Source organism: Emys orbicularis, chromosome 11, assembly GCF_028017835.1.
Source record: "Emys orbicularis isolate rEmyOrb1 chromosome 11, rEmyOrb1.hap1, whole genome shotgun sequence".
Taxonomy (NCBI): Eukaryota; Metazoa; Chordata; order Testudines; family Emydidae; genus Emys; species Emys orbicularis.
Window position 1 is genome coordinate 64191973 of NC_088693.1, and position 16233 is coordinate 64208205.

Below are 16233 nucleotides of genomic sequence, written 5' to 3' on the forward strand. Positions count from 1 at the left end.
TAATTTTTTTAATAGTTCTGACCTGGAACTCAGGAGCAAAGGAAGCTATAAGCTGCCTGATTTCCTGAGGACTGAAGGAGGGAAGCCTGACTTCACCATGCCTTCTAAAGTCCTAGCATGAGCCCCAAAATAGAACACTGCCTGGGCAAATCCATCGACCCCCCACTGAGCCATATGAATGAGGCTTCTCAGAGCCATCTGCACTCAGTTCAGTCTTTAGGAGGGTTTTCAGGGGTCCCTGCTATTCTTTCCCCCATGTCTTATGTTTATGGGGCCCCACTAGGAGCTTTGGAGGAGTCTGTGGAGGAGCAGAGCTGTGGGGGCAATTGGAGGACCATGAGGGTACTGCTTACTAGCCGATGGGTGCTAGGTGGAGGAGCTGGAGAGCAGCTCCGTCCTTCGGGAGAAGGCAGCGAAGCACTAGACTGGAGCCTCCCTGGCTTCTGCAGATGGTGAATCTCCTGTAGCTGGCAGCTGTGAGACTCGCTTTTGATGAGTCACAGGAAGCTTGCTGGGAAGAGAAGTCAGGAGAGTCCTAGTGCTTTCCTTGCTTGCTTCTCTTATGCCTCTGTGCTGCTTCAGGGGTCCCCCATCCCCCATAACTCCTAGCAAGACACCTGTTCCACCCCATACCCTCATGCTCTCCCATAACCCCAGTCCCATGCATGCCCCCATCAAACTAGCTTCCTCCATTTCCTCATGCCTCCCTCTTACTGGAGATGTGATTTGTGAGGAAGAAGGGCTTCCAGGAAGGCCTGACCCCTAGGTGTTTTGTCGCCCAGGGTGGAAAACATTTTTCACTTCCTCCCCCCACCCCCAGGTTGCTTTGGCAACTGCCCCAATCACCCACCCCTAAGGCCAGCTTTGATTCCAAGAGGAGAGATGGGCTGGTGTAGGCACTTGGAGCCAGTTCATGGGCACAGGAGAATGCAGAGGGGGAAGCATTGGTGCGAGCCAGTTATTTTTACCTGACTGACTGCTGTGACTCTTGGAGTCAAAAGGACCTCGGGAGGCCCACAGGGAGTGGGGACTGGGTGAGAAGAGGGGGTTGGGAGGAGGAGATCAGGCAGGGCATTGCCCCTCTCCCTCTGGACTTCCTGGACTCTATGGTAGGGGAGACCCCTCAGTGAACCTTAGGATGTTTCTCAGCCCTTTTCAGAAGCTCCAGGCACCATGCTGGGTCCCCCACATCATCCCACAAGACTTAAGAGGCTTGTTGGGTCTCCTCACAAACCTTTTTTGGGGGGAAATGGCCTCTGTTCCATTGACCAGACTCCCCAGAGATAGGGTTATACTATGGGGTCTAACTCTGCAAGGAAAAGGGACAACAACTTGTTGTTTAAAACTGTCTTCATCTTCCATTTGACATGCGTAATTGCGCCCTTATCCAGCAAAACGCTTAAGCATGTGTGCCTAACTCTACATTCATGAGTAGTCCCACCGGCTTCAGTGAGACTACCCATGTGCTTAAAGTCAGGCATGGGCTTAACTGCTTTGCTGGATTGGGATTTCAGTTCACCTTAACTGGTGTTTCAAAAAGAAATTAGACTTTTATCAACTAAATTTTAGTCCTGGGCACTAGATAGCCACGGGAGTTCAGTCTATTAAGTTTGATCTCTTCTTCTGTCTTTTTTGCTAGGAAGTTGCCCTCCCCTCCTGGAAAACAAGTTTGACAAGTTTTGAAACTCTATTCAACACTTTTTTCAATTTATAGTGTGTCATAATTCAGAAGCGCCTGATCTGATTCTGTTAAAATTTGGCTTTTTAAAAAAATCTACCCTAATCTAATCTACCTCCTGATCTAACATATGGATTTTGAGCCCAATATGTAAACTGTACAGCAGTGGAGGCAAAATTGGATGTTTGACAGGAGTTTAGTTGCAAGCTGAACCATGGAATATTGGTGACAAAGGTCCCCCACTCACAACATTTTAGCTCTGCTGGAAATTTCTCGTCTTTCTCGGTCGCTGGAAATAAGCAAACCTGGGGCTCAAATAACGGAGCTGACAATGAAACACCAAATAGAAAAATAAAGCGGAAAAATAAAAACACTTCCCCTCCATAATGCAGAAAATGAGACCTCCTTTTCAGAATGTACAGTACGTAAAACCCGTGTAGGATTTGGACTGGTATAGCTACAGAAATACCGCATGCTGCTGCCTGTGTGCAGTGGGTGCATGTGTGTGTGTGTTTGGCAGTGGCACAAAGGAAACCCGTTGATGAAATTCATAGGATTAGAGGCCTGATTCCTGGGGATACACTTGGCTGAATGCAATTAAAATGCCTGTCAGGCATTTGATACCAGAAACCCCTTGACAAACTGCTTAAGCAGACGCAAATGCAGTTCCTATTGTAAGTGAATGATGGCGGAGCTGGCTGCCTTGTCATCCTTCTCGAAAATTCTGTGGCCAGTGAGCTCCCTCTTCCTCTCCCACTCGCCCTCTTTTCCTTTTCACCACTGCAGGGACTTTTTCTAATTTGCCGTTTTCCTTTTCCCAACGTACACATGGTAGATGCAAGCTGGTGGCTTGCAGACTGCGTCTGTCTGGAGATAGGCAGCAAGCCGATGGATAATAATGCTCCGGGAGAATGATTATGCAGCAGTTAGTTAAGGATAGGCTTTTGTGGTATGGCAGCATATGAGCTGGTAATGATTTTCTTTTTTAAAATGTCAGCTTTGTGTGATTTCGGAAAATTAAAAGAAAACCACCATTGTGTTGTAGCATTCCGAATTCAGTCTGCTGGGTATTAAGTGCTGCATTAGTGCACATTGGATCAATTCAAGATGTGTATATAGTACATGGTGTATGTGTATATGTATCTATATATGTATCCATGTTAGTAGAACAAAAACAATTAGTTTTTTTCCCCGTTAGCTGAAGAAAATATCTTGTTTCATCAAAAATAAAATATTATCACTCCTTTTTTTTTTTATTGGCTTATTTTAACAGATTCTCCAGCCTTTTGTCTCTGACGAGGCGCACTGATTGGGATCTGCTTATTCCACAGATCAAAAAGGTAAGGCACATTATTTTTTAATATCTTTATAAACAGATAGGAGTATGGAGTTCATACTGATATGATCTTCTAGAAACGTATGTGCTTCTTCATTCTGTCATACTGTGCTACGTTACAGCTTTACTTGGGCATTAAATCTGATCTCAGTGCAGACTGTAAAAGTTACTTTTAATATGTATGTATAAGCTTAGATTGCTTGATCTGTGGTGACTACCTCATCAGGTCAGTCATTTCAGCCACAGTGGCCCCCAAAGGGGTGAATACTAACGTCTGTTTACCTGCTTACATGGATTTGGAACCCCTGTGAAAGCTGTACAAAATCCTCCATCCACACTGAGAGTTAATAGCGTTCGAAAGGGGAATCTTTTTAATATGGGTTTTAGTGTAACTGAAAGCTACATATGATACTAAGAATGGGGTTAAATTCATTGGCTTGCTTTAGCCAGGTAAGATCTATCACAGAACTCAGACCTGGAAGCATAGAGATGGCTTAATACTCTATCATTTTCATGGGTGGCAGGGGAAATTGCTGTTAACCCCCACCTTGCTGCCAGAAAATGCCTTGGCTTAGGTTTTGGTGCATGGAATTTTAATGTACCAGGTATATGGGGCAACACTGAAGGAGCACATTCCCCATATTTATTAGATACGTCATTCAGCACAGAAGAGGCTCTTCTTACATGTTGCTATAAAAGCAGCAGAATCTGCTATTTATGAATGTTTTGTTACTGAAACTTAAATGAGAATGTATATTCTCCTTCTCTTTCTTGTTTCTGTTGTTTAGTCCTTTGAGACTATCTGCATAGCATAGAGGCCTACTGGAGAAGTCACTGGAGAAAGAAGCTCTTTTGTGATAGGGCCCTCAGAATGAGGACCTTGCAAACTGTGCGGGATTTTTGATAGGTTCTAAGTGTCTTAGGAACACAAATCACATTGATTTTTCAATGGAACTCATGGTCCTAAGTCACTTGGAAGTTTTTTCAAAACTGTCTGTGTGTCTCCTGTTTGGCTGGAGATAATGTGCATGATCATCACTCATTAACCCCTATATATGCCATACTTCTCCCAGAATCTTCCAAGCCAAACCTCCCAATGGGCATCCACTCAGTTGTCATGAAATTGATCAGGGTCCTTTAAGTCTATATGAATACCTTTCTTTAAAAAAAAAAACAAAAAAAAAACCAGATGTTTTGGAGAACTCCAACAATCAAACAAAATTCAGAAGCATGTTGTTCATTTTGCTTAACTTCTGCAGTTATATCTCATCACAAACCTACAGTAGCCTCCTAGAAGTAATGGGATTTCATTCATGTAATCTTTACACAAAGTCCATTGTCTTTTTAGCTGTTAAGAGACTGGTTATGCCAATATCAGTGCTGATCGAATGACTGAAATAAGAAAAGATCCAAATCTTTGCTCAAAAAAATGAAGCTGAACCAAACCCTGAATCGGTGTAGAATTCAGAAAAGTTTAACTTCTTTTAAAAATTAAGCCTCTAATCCTGCAAATACTTATACATATGCTTAACCTCTATGGGATTACTCATGTGCTTAGAGTTAAGCATGTGTGTAAGTGTTTGCAGGGTTAAGGTCCACACTTGCACATATGTCTTCATTATCCTGTTTCATGGTGTCTTCTGGGGATATCAGAAGCCCCCCAATCTCCCCCACACGCACAAAATTCAGCAGGAAAGGGAGTTCTTGTGGTATTTCCAGCCCGGGTGAAAGCAGGAATAATGGAAACTTTGTGAAAAAGCCCGGTCTCCTGAGATTTCCAGTGCAGTTTCCAGGTGTCAGATATTGGGACGAGTCAGAAAACATGTAAACCCAATGGTACTTCTGGATCTTTGCTCTCAACTAACAGCAACTGCTAACGGGCTTCACTGTGAATTTTGGTTTAATATTTTCATTTATGATCATAATGAAATTGGACTTCCTGTACAATCAAAGTTGAGTGATAGATGCTATTTCTGAACTAAAACGAGTATGTTTTTCAGGCTGTCATCAGGCCATTCTGACATGCGTGATAATTATTTTCTGACCAGAATCTTGCCTGTAGTGGATATTTTATATAATATACGTATATACATTCTTCTACAGCTCTCCCTCTTCTGACCATCATATTTCTTCTGTCTTTAGGGGGATTTCTGCTGTTTTTCAGATTTCCCTGGGTAATACATTTCTTCAAGGAAATGTTATGTTTTGCATAGATGGTGTTAATAATATTTCCTCCCTGATATTTATTAACATGAGGACTCGTTATGGCTGAAAGGCATGGAGCAGCAATGTGTATAAAATTCTTTGATTCACAAAAAATATCTTCAACAACTTGTTTTAGCCTAAACACAAGTCATTTTTCTCTCCCCCCCCCTCCAACCCTTGTAATTTCACTTCCATGATCCTAGGGCAACAAGCCAAACTGCGGTACCAATCTGAATTAATTAACGCTTTCCAAACGGTGCTTCAAGGACTAACGCTGCTTACTAGTCTTGATGTCAGCGATCAAGGTTTTGCTGCAGTACTGGAGAATTGTAAAGGAATGTTCTCCACCAGGATAAAAATAAAGAAATAGAAGTGAGGTTGTCATTAACAGACCATGTTTGACTTGCCTGGTTTTTCACCAATTAGTGAATGATGAATCAAAATCTCAGATTATGCAATTCCTTTGGACATAAAGCTTTTCCTCTCTTATGGAAATTCTTATTGAAGTGTGCAGCCATTTACCAAATCTTTTATGATCTCCTGAATGCAGAAAAAATCAAGTTTCATCTGTTTGTTTATACTGCAGAGAGGAGATGACTTAAAAATAAACTATATATAGTTTTATACCTCCAATTTATGCAGTTATCATTCATTTTAACCCTGTAGCTGTAGCCAGCTCCTTGGTACTCCTACTGCAAATTGTCCCTTCTGTCTACAGAAAAGAAAAGTAATAGGCTGCTATACTATACATTACGTATACTGTTTCAGTTATTATATATTATATATACCTCTACCCCGATATAACGCGACCCGATATAACATGAATTCTGATATAACTTGGTGAAGCAGTGCTCCGGGGGGGGAGGCTGCGCACTCCGGTGGATCAAAGCAAGTTTGATATAACACGGTTTCACCTATAACACGGTAAGATTTTTTGTCTCCCGAGGACAGCGTTATATCGGGGTAGAGGTGTATTATTTATACTGTAAATAATCATTTGAAAACAATGTTATTTTCTCAAAGCAACCATTGGGTTGCTTACTGTATTAGATTTGTGCTAGGTTGACAGGAGGCATTTAACTAAAGTTACAAACCAGTGGAGACTGTGGAGAAATGGCAAAAAGAAGGGAGTTTTGTGGAGCAATAGGAATAAAGAACAGAAGCCAAAGAGTATAGAGGCAATGACGTCTTAGATTACACTTTCTGAACTCTTGGGCATGAAGCCGGAGTTCTGTGATATTTTGGCATCCTACTTTATTTAAACAGATGACAGTGTGGCCACGTTCATTGAAGGCATTGAGAAATACCGAGTGTAACTTTTACTGGGAGTTGCACCAGTGGTGAGTCTAGGCCTCTGGGCCTGTCTGAATTCCTGAGATGAAATGGACATCTCGTTCTTAATATTGTTTATTAAGAGGTTTATCATAATATAAGCACAATGCAGATTCTTACTGTGCCCCTTTTTGAAAGAATCGACATTGCTGGTAAGCAGGGGTTCTACTCTAGAATTGTTCCAGGAGGAACCTCAATTTTTTATTCAGCTTCCCAGCCAAATTCATTGCACAGTCCACCAGTATCAGTGTTGTCTTTTCTTAAATCATGTGAAAAATATCCGAAGTGGATTAAAGCCAAGTCGCTCTTCTTTAGGACAGCTGAATGCTGAACATAAGTGTGCAGTTTGGCCATTTCCTTTATTTTCGTGGCAGTAACATACATAGTTCCCTCTGTGCTGATTTTTTTTCTTTTTACCTTTCTGTCATAGACATTTATATGGCCCCGATTGCCTTGGTATGTGAGCACCTCATAATCTTCAATGTAGTTATCAAAACACCCCTAGGTAGGGCAGTGCTCTTATCCCCATTGTACAGCTGGGGAACTGAGGCACAGAGAGGCTAAGGTCACACAGGAAGTTTGTGGCAGAGCAGGGACTTGAACTCTAGTCACCCAAGACGTTGGTTAGTAGCCTAACCACATTAATCCTCCTGTATTCAGTGGAATACACCCCCTCTCCTCAAGGCCCTGTGGCGATGGGTAAGATGGACCTCTTATCGGACACAGCCCATCGGTGACACTTCCTCAGTAGCTTGGCTACAAAGTGCAAAGTGAGACTGGGTCAAAAACTAAACCCAGATCAGTTGCATGGCATTAGGCGCCGTTAACTAGAGGAGGAAAGGTGATTAAGGCACAGGCCTGGTAGACAGGAGACTTGGCTTCAACTGCTGCAGGCTGCTCCTTGTCACTTTTGAAACACTTTATGTGTCTGTGCCGCACTTTCCTCATCCCTAAAAAAGTGGGATGGTAGCATTTGTCTGCCTCCACGGGGAGCTGAGTCTGAGTCCTAAAGTTTGAAAAACACTTTGAGATCCTCTGGCAGAGGGAACTGTGTAAGTACAAAGTTTACTTAAGGAACCTAGATGCCAAAGTAACGGGAGCCTAGATAGTATATTGACCTTAGAAATGGGTGTATTAGTAATAATAATTAATTAATAGCACAAATACATGAGGCTGAAATTTTATTTTCCCAGGAATCTACTGGTTAATGACTTGGCTCCATGTAAGGTTCCTTTCGATGTAAATTACATGGTGATCCCACAGTACTGAGTGAGGGTTAAGGTAGACATGATGAATAGAAGTGAGTCAGTTCCCTAGTCCCTTGTTGTACAAGATATTGCTGCTTACTTATGGGGGTGTCAATCATACTTAGATTGGTATGTGGGAGCAGGGAAAGCCAAAAGGAGATTGCACTGGCAGGAACAAGCAAAGAATACCGCTGACTCGTCATTTAAAAACCTGTAACATTCTCTGAAAGGCCAGGTACGAAAGCTAACCTCTTCTGCCAGTCCCTCTGATGGTCAGAAGACAGTTTTTTGATTATTTATCATGCAAAGGAACCTCTAAATAGTTGTGCAATGCAGCATTTTCAGTGCCATTTTGGTAATACATTATTGCAAAGCTTGTGAGAAATCATGGGCAATTTATTTTAGTACCTTGGGTGACAGTCAACTCTAAATCACAAAAGCATTTTCTGAGTCATCACAGTTCTTGCAAGGAGGTGACTTTCTAGGTGCATGTGGTTGTTGAATCAGATTAATTTTTTTTATACTGGCAGCTTGACAATATTAAAACACTGCTTGATTGGATAAAACAAAAATGAGTCAGATTTAAGGAAGCTACTTACCACTTACACAATGAAGAAATGTTCAGAAGCTACTAGTGGGAAAGGAAAGTAATGTAGGATGAGAGCAAAGATCCTAGGGTTGTATGTTATTCACAGGGTAAAATTTTCAAAAGTGCTTAAGTTCCATGGATTCCTAAGTCACTTACTTTCGAAAATGTTACCTCAGCCTTTGTGCAAAGCTCTGAGGAATATCCCTGGGAATTGCATGTACAGAACAAAATGGTTTGATGTGGCCCATAACTACTAAGGAAAACATTGGAAAGGACAGTTGGAAAACCAGATCAGCAGTTCATGTAGAGTTAGGGTACTCAGCAGTGTTTTACATCATTCTTCCTCTGCTGTCTTCTCCCGTGCTAATGGTCATATTAGAGTATTTTGCTCATTCAGAGATGAGCCATTAGTTAGGGTTCTTCAGAGTCTTTAACACAGACGTGTGGCAAAGCTACTCAGTTATCCACCTCTAGTCAGTGTCTTCCATCTCCTAACTTTTTATGGTCACTGACGTTCTCCAAAATACGGGAATAAAAGAAGGCAGTTTGCAAAAATAACTCTTGGCTCCTATTCTGTTCTCATTAGACTGCAAAAGGAATCTGATTGGGTCCTATATCAGTCTTCAGATAATGTAAAATGATTTGCACACCTTTTTTTTTTTTTTATACAAAAGGGTGTTCTACTAGTAGAACTGTCTTTACACTGGTGACATTACAGTGCAAAACTATATGGCCAGATCCTGATCTGGTGTAAATGAGCCTTGCTCCATTGCAAACAACAGAGCTATGCTGCTTCACACCGCCTCAGGCTCAGGCCATAGTGTGAGGTTTAAGACCTGGGTCTTGCACAGATTTATGCCTGTGTTTATCGTTATGCCCCATGAGCTGACCCATTGACTTTAATGGGACTATTCACAGTGTGTAAAGTGAGGCACACGTAAAAGTCCTTTTTGCAGAACTGGGGCCTACAATTTTGTTTGGGCAGCAAGGAAGCTATAAGTTGACTAATGATCGCTTCTCTCTTGCAACTGTATTTTATATTTTTCTATGAATGCGCAAATGTAATATTAGGGTTTTGTTGTAATTTCTATGCTGCTTATTAGTAGAAGGGGGAAAAAGTAGGATTGACCTTATTTTGTTTAAATGGTGGCTTGAAGCCTTTCTTGTCTGGTAGGGTTTTAAAAGTCTGTCAGATATGGAGAGATTTAAGATGAAGCCATGTAGGAGAATGGCCGTTAGGGAGAAAAATGGCAGAACTAAAAAGGTTTGAAAAGTTGTTGATGAGCATGTGTGTTAAGGGACAAATTCTGCCCTTGGATTCACTTCACTCAGAGCCATGCTGTCACAACAAGGAGTTTGAACTACTAAATATTTCCTGTCCGTGTAGTATTACCACAGACAAATGGGTAATCTTCTTTGAAAACTGTTATGGTTCTACTTGTGAATGTGTTTGAAAACAAAAGTGCCCCATCTGTTCCACCTGAAATCAATGGCAACGTTCCTTTCACTTCACTAAGAGGAGAACTAAATCATTGGATTATAAATTCTTTAGGGTTGGGCAATGTGATTTAGGATTTGTCTACACATAAGTCAAACTAGTTGCAAAACTCTGTCAGACCCTCCTCATTTGATTCAAGAATGACTTATTTTTATTTAGCTTAAACCTGTTCCTAATTGATTTAACTCTCTATAAGCCAGGTTTATATTGATTTCAGGGGTCCATGCAACCTTTTGCACTGATTTGACCAACTTGATTTTAAATCACACCTGTTGTTAAACCATGGCTACTAAGCATGCAGACATGCCATTACCCTGCCTCCCACCAGGTGCTGCACACCCTCATGTAACCTCATTCACATCCTCATGGTCCTCTTGGGGGCGGGGGGGTGGCTAGCACCTCTCAGGATCAGGTCTTAGATTCACACATATTCCCTTCCCTAATGAGTTTACCGTCTCATGGCTTTCTTGTGCTCTCAGAGAAGTTAAAGAGAGTGCTGCCATTGATTTCACATGGTTACAAAGTGCAGTGTAAATCTGTAATGCTGGATACATGCTTTTTATTATTAACAGTAATAAAATGTGCTTAAATTAAGCTTGTTATGGAGTCATAATTAGGAATACACGCTGTTAACGGGCATTTGTAGTAGGCAGTTGTTACACTGTATCGTCTAAATATAAGATAAAACACAGAACCGCTGTTACATTATACTGGATTTACTTATTAACATATGTCTAAAAGAGCTTTAGACTTACTGATTCATAGATTCTAAGGCCAGAAGGGACCATTGTGATCATCTTGTCTGACCTCCTGTATAACATAGGACATAGAACTTCCCCAAAATCATTCCTAGAGCGGATCTTTTAGAAAAATATTGAAATCAAATTAAATCCAGACTTGATTTAAAAATTGTCAGTGATGGAGAATCCACCACAACCCTTGGTAAATTGTTCCAAATTGTTCCACACTCAAAACAATGTGTCACATTCACACAGTTGTTTATTTTCCTTCTTTCTTTTTAAAACCACAATTAAAAATGGAGGAAATTCAAGCAAAAAGCTGCGATGCTCGATATTGTTGCGGATGTGATTGGCACCCGGAGAAGAGAAACAACTGGTCCCGTGTGGGTATTGGAGAGATTTCAAACGTTTACCCCACTCGTTCAGTGGCTGCAGTGGTCTGCTCACACAAAACTCATTGCAGATTCAGGGCCTTTGTGTGCTCTACCATGCAATGACTCTGATCCAGCAAGCTCGCCATAGGAATTCCATAGTTTATATTGTAAACTCTTTGGGACAGGGACTGTCTTTTCACTCTGTGGGTATGTGCACACTGCAAACAAAAACACCAAGAACCCCTGGCAGCTAGTCTCAGAGCTTAAAAGTAGCTGTGTAGATGTTCCATCTCGGGCTGGAGCGCAGGAGTCTGCGAAGGGAAGTGCCCTTCAGAGCCCAAGCCAGAAGATTGACATGGTTGTTCTTAGGCCTGAGTCTAGGCCTGAGACTTGCTGCAGCAGAGTTGGTTTGTTTGGTTTTGCCGTGTTTACAGTGCTTACAGGAGCGCCCTAGGCAGCGGAAGGTCCCACTCCGAAATGCCGCCCCCCCTCAGAGGCAGCAGAAGGTCCCGCCGCCGAAAAACCGCCGCGGTCGCTGCCCCCCAAATTGCAGCGCCCTAGGCAACCGCCTAGGTTGCCTAATGGGTTGCGCCGGCCCTGAGTGCTTAGAACAATGGGGTCCTTTCCCTTGAACGGTGGCCCCTAGGTACTGCATTAACACAAATAATAATAATAACAGCCACAGAAGACTTGCAGAAGTGGATCCTACAACTATATTTCCTGCAACATCTAGGAATGATGTTGGGCAAACATTTCTGCAACTATTCATTCGAGTCTTAAATGTATATACTAGGACTGTGTTCGTGCTCCTTTTCTGTTTGCTTTCCAAACACTTATTTTCAAGTGGATTTTTACCAGTGGCGATGATCATGAAAAGTCAATGTTTGGCTCTAATGCTCAATCACAACACTACCTGAAAGCAAATGTCAAACTGTAACTAACCAACAATAGTGTGACTCTTGGATTGCCATTGTCACTGTTGCAGTTAGATAAGGAAATCAAGATTAGCACTGTAGGTGGATCATCATAGAAGTCATCTGGTCAAGGTATAGAAACAGTACCACAGGATTTAAGTAACAGCTTGCTAACAGTTTACAAATCAAGAATAAACGGCTGAAGACATTTACAAATAACATTTGAATCATAAAAAAAAAAAAGACATTTCTCTGTGGACATCTCACAAATAGAAAACAAAGGCAACGTTTGACAAATAAATTGTTCTGAATTTTTCAGCCCCCACTAATTCTGAATTTCCTTGACTCAGTGGGGTTATGTCAGACTTGACATTCGTAATTGAACGGGTTTAACATAGGTCTGAGTCCTAGATTGGGAGCTCACTGGGGCAGGAACTGGCTTTTTGTTCTTTGGGACCCTGGTCAGAATCCTTAGGCATTACCAAGATAAAAACAATATATCATAATAATCTAACATTAATTTGTTCTCAGTGCCCCTGGCATGCTGTTGTGTCTCATCCCATATACAACAATATTCTGTCTATCTACTAAGGGCATTTGTAGTCTTAATTGGTCTCCAGTTTTCTGCCACTACTTTTCATTCACCATAGTTCTAGTCACTAACAAATTAGTAACTGCAGCCTGCATGCCTGTGCATAATCCTGCTTTGGAAAGGAACAGTCAGATCCCCGTAAGAGCTTCTGTTGGAAGGCACTAGAGGGGGCCTGGGGAACAGCTCAGCAAGTCTCTCTGGCTGCCTTGTGTTGTTTTTTTAATAGCTTTACTGGTTGTCAGCATGCACAGTGGTTGTCAGAATGCACAGGAGGTAGTAGTGGGATAAGGGGATATGCTAAAAAGACACATTTAGGCCTTGTGCATGTAGCAGGGGGTAATCCAAATATGGGTCCCACCAGCATAGACTGATCACCCTAAGGCACTTCTGCTAGTGCCAGCCCACAGCCATCTGCTGTACTGACACATTGGTCTATTTCAGATATGGAAGTCAGTGGGGCTTGTAGAATTGAGCCCCGGAACCTCTAGGTTTGGCAGTTCATAGTCCCGGCACCTCTGGGCTTGTTGCATCAGTTATGAATGCAAAAAAAAAAAAAAATTGTTTGAGCCCTGGCACGTAATTGCTTGAGCCCCAGCACCTCTTTCATTAGAAATTAAGCACTGTCTCCACTGCAGTTAAACACCCCTGGCTGGCCCGTGGCAGCTGACTGAGGCTCAGGCTAAGGGGCTGTTTAATTGTGGTGTAGATGTTTGGGTCCCTCCCAGCTCATGGTCTTCTAGAGGCCAGGCTCCAGCCCAAGCCCCAGTGTCTACGCCTCAGTTGAACAGCCTTTAGCCTGAGCCCCACAAGCCTGAGCCAGCTGGCACAGGCCAGCCACAGGTTTTTAATTGCATAGTAGACGTACCCTCTGAGGGTACCAGCGTCAGTACTTGGGAATTTGCACTTGACAGACAGACAGTGTAGACAGCAAAGTAGTACTAGTGAGAATCAGAAGGCAGAAGTCTCTCTGCTTTTGCTGCATTTGATTGCACACCGGTTGCATTCATTTATGTCGTTGTTTGCATAAAGATTGGCACACAGTTGAGAGTAGTCTACATCTTCCAATTTATTTATGATCTCAAGTTCATTTTTAGATTTCTGATTTGTTCATGACATTTATTACAGTGGTTCTGAACAAGGGGTACGCGTACCCATTGGGGTACGCAGAGGTCTTCCAGGGCGTACACCAATTCATCTAGATATTTGCCTAGTTTTACAACAGCCTACATAAAAAGCACTAGCGAAGTCAGTACAAACTAAAATTTCATACAGACAATGACTTGCTTATACTGCTCTATATACTACACACTGACATGTAAGTACAACATTTATATTCCAATTGATTTATTTTACAGTTATATGGGGAAAATTAGAAAGTAAGCAGCTTTTCAGTAATAGTGTGCGGTGACACTTCTGTATTTTTATGTCTGGTCTTGTAAGCAAGTAGTTTTTAAGTGAGGTGAAACTTGGGGGTTTACAAGAAAAATCAGACTCATGAAAGGGGTACAGTAGTCTGGAAAGGTTGAGAACCATTGATCTAGAGCAGTGTTTCCCAGACTTGTTCCGCTGCTTGTGTAGGGAAAGCCCCTGGCGGGCCGGGTCGGTTTGTTTACCTGCCGCGTCCGCAGGTCCGGCCGATCGCGGCTCCCACTGGTCGTAGTTCGCTGCTCCAGGCCAATGGGAGCTGCTGGAAGCGGCGGCCAGTACGACCTCTTGTTTTTTCTTACATTGCAGTGTGTGAGACTTAGAGTAGGAAATCACTCCATCTCTGTGGAAAGAGCAGTATATTTATCAATACAATCCATATTAGAATATATGCAGAGGAGGAGCCAGCTCTGGGAGGAACAGGGAGTTGTGACCCCTGGTATATGCGATGAGAAGGATGATGTGGGCCCTGCTTCTGAGGCTCCTGCAGTAGCCTTGTTCTGGAGCTGGTTGAAATGTTCTGAATTTTGATTTTTTTTTTTAAGATATTTTTCATTGACATTTTGAAATGTGACCAAAAAATAAATGTTGTTGCTTATCAAAAACAATTTGGTCTTTGGGCCTGAAATTCATTTTCCATGAACAGTCAAATGAACAAAACTTTGTTTCCTTAAATATTTAATGAAAGGGCAAACCAGGATACATGGCACATTGAAATGTGGTTTTCCCTTTGCCAAAATGTTTGCAAGTGATTTTCCTCCCCATTGTTCACCAAGCTCCAACTAAATCCATGAAGAAAAGAGATAACAATTTGGAATATACACAATGTCAAACGGTTATATCTGTGACCAAGTATTTGCTTTCCGTATATTTTCTTAGCATTTATGTTTACATTTCTCAGGGCTCTTTTTATGCCCCCAGTAGCCATTTATGAGCCTGTAATAAAACTCTGATTGCCCCACAAAATGCCTTGTGCTGAGTTATTAAGAGAGTCAGGGGACATATAAACACAAACTCTTGATCCTGATAAAAAAATAGAGCAACACTGGAATTCAAATTATTGTTTAAAAGGCTGTTGTAAGGATAAAAATCCTGGGGCAAATTCATTCCTGGGGTAACTTAGTTGACTTCGGTAGTCAGTGATGACTTTGGCCCAATGTGTGTGTGTACATGTGTCTCTATGGTATGTATTTTCAGGTCTATTTTAAAGCAATATCTTTTAATTTTATACTGAAAATTAAATCACTAAATTGAAATAATGTTTTAATAAATTGAATGTACTTGTCATTCATCCTGCACTTTGCCCTGCTTAAAAACAAAGACAGACTGGTTCTTTTTTAATTGTGCTAGCACCAAGGTGGTATGTTTAAGTTTCCATCACTGAGAGAGACTGTTCAAGTCAGTGCTTTTAAATATTAATCCTGAAATAAAATTGATTAAAAAGGCATGAAAAAGGTTCTGCTGTTGGGCCTGATCCAGAGTCCACCGACTTCAATGGAAACACTCCCATTGATTTCAGCAAGCTGTGGATGGGACCCATGAGGAGCTGTGATCCCCTTCTCGGGCCTGGCCTCTTCTCACCTGTACCACTGTTTATTTAATGTATAAACCTTAATGGGAGGACATAACGGTTTGTCAGCATCCCTTCAAAGGAAAGTGCTCATTCGGCATTGCAGTCTTCGCTGTCCTCCTTTTAACAAAGTCCTTTTCTTCTTTAAAAGAAATAAGAAGAAATCGCACGATAAATTGCCCCCATCTTGTGAAGGAAAACCATGTGTTTTAACTCAGTACCTCAGAAGGCCTTTACAGATTTGCCGCCCTGTTTGTTTATAAGATTCAAAGACAGCGTGATTTCATTTCCTAGCTATGTTGTCTACAAAGATCCTAGGAAGATGGCTATATAAAGATTAAGGCGTGTTGAACATAAATCACGTGTGCAGCCCTCGCAAAAACAATTAGTTGCTTGAAATGCTGAACCTGCCGGGTTGGAGTTGATATCGGTCCTGCTGATACGCTGCACAGCAGCAGTGAGGCAATGGCACTCAAACTGTGTGAAGTTTTGCTATAGGAAGGTAAGCCAGTGGATTGAAGTGATCCTCGGAATATTAAAATCCACATATCCCCAGACTGTAATGTGTAAGAATGAAAACTTGCTGAGGTAATCTCTCTCGCTAGCCCTCCTTCAGTTCTCTTCCCCGTCACCCTCCCCTGCCCCCCCACCCCCAGTTTATCCTGCTGCCCCTTGCTTCTGATTTCTCAGTGTCATCAGTATCTTTTGTCAGTGGTAAGATTCGTCTAACAGC